Source organism: Myotis brandtii, unplaced genomic scaffold, assembly GCF_000412655.1.
Source record: "Myotis brandtii unplaced genomic scaffold, ASM41265v1 scaffold4893, whole genome shotgun sequence".
In the NCBI taxonomy this organism is placed as follows: Eukaryota; Metazoa; Chordata; class Mammalia; order Chiroptera; family Vespertilionidae; genus Myotis; species Myotis brandtii.
The window spans coordinates 38,594-40,124 of NW_005368685.1; the positions used below are offsets into that span (position 1 = coordinate 38,594).

The following is a 1,531-nucleotide window of genomic DNA, read 5'->3' on the forward strand; positions in this document are numbered from 1 at the left end:
GGGATAAATGTACCACAGCTTTTTTATCCACTCATCTACTGATGGGCACTTGGTCTGTTTCCAGATCTTAGCTATTGTAAATTGTGCTGCTATGAACATAGGGGTGCATACATTCTTTCTGATTGGTGTTTCGGTTTTCTTAGGATATATCCCTAGAAGTGAGATCACTGGGTCAAATGGCAGTTCCATATTTAATTTTTTGAGGAAACTCCATACTGTTGTCCATAATGGCTGCACTGGTCTGCATTCCCACCAGTAGTGTACTAAGGTTCCCTTTTTGTCCACATTCTTGCCAGCACTTGTTGTTTGTTGGTATGTTGGTGGTAGCCATTCTGGTAAGTGTGAAGTGATACCTCATTGTCATTTTAATTTGCATCTCTCTGATGACTAGTGACAATAAGCACTTTTTTATGTCTCTTTAAAGAAGTGTCTATTTAGGTCCTTTGCCTATTGTTTAATTGTATTGCTTATCTTCTTTTTGTTGAGCTGTATAAATTCTATATAGATTTTGGAAATTAACCCCTTACCCAATGTTATCATTGGCAAATATGTCCTCCCATACAGTGGGTTCCCTTTATATTTTGAAGATGGTTTCTTTTGCTGTGCAGAAACTTTTTACTTTGATGTAGTCCCACCTGTTTATGTTTTCCTTTGTTTCTCTTGCCCTAGGAGTTGTTTCTGAAAGTTCTGCTATGTGAGATGTCTAAGATTTTGCTGCCTATGCTTTCTTCTAAGATTTTTATGGTTTCACAACTTACATTAAAGTATTTTATTCATTTTGAGTTTATCTTGTGTTTGGTGTAAGATGGTGATCCAATTTCACATTTTTGTATGTACCTGCCAGATTTTCCCAATATCATTATTTTTAAAGACTGTCTTTACTCCATTGCATGTTCTTGCCTCCTTTGTCAAATACTAAGTACCATAATGATGTGGGTCAATTTCTGAATTTTTTTTTCTGTTCCATTAATCCAATGCCTATGTTTTTTCTATGTATTTTATTGTTTCAGGTCTTATATTCAGGTCTCTTTTGGGTTAATTTTTGTGAATGCTATCAGATAGTGGTCTCATTTCATTCTTTTACATGTGGTTTACAGTTTTCCCAACAGAATTTATTGAAGAAACTTCAGTTGTATGTTTTTGGCTTCTTTGTCAAAAATGGATTGCCCAAATCAATCAATATGATATACCACATTAACAAAACAAAAGATAAAAATTATAGGATCACATCAATCTGTGCAGAAATAGCATTTGACAAAATACAACATCTATTTATGATGATTAAAACACTCAATAAAATAATATAGACGAAAAGTGCCTTAACATAATAAAGGTCATATATGACAATACTCAGCTAATACCACACTCAATGGTGAAAAACTGAAATCTCTTTCTCTAATATCAGGAGCAAGACAAGCATGCCCACTCTCACGAATAATATTCAATATAATAATAGAAGTCCCAGCCAGAGCAATCAGGCAAGAAAAATAAATCAAAAGCATCCAGGTTTGGAATAAAGAAGTAAACCTGT

General features: G+C 34.1%; 1 long non-coding RNA gene across 1 annotated transcript in view; it reads left to right on the forward strand.

Moving 5' to 3' along the window:
- The window catches only part of LOC106727855, a 12,527-nt gene extending 11,004 nt beyond the window's left edge, over window positions 1-1,523 (forward strand). The window contains exon 3 of the long non-coding RNA XR_001364106.1: window positions 1,406-1,523. This is a non-coding gene — a long non-coding RNA (uncharacterized LOC106727855). The remainder of the gene's footprint in view (window positions 1-1,405) is intronic.
- The last annotated feature ends 8 nt before the right edge of the window (window positions 1,524-1,531 follow it).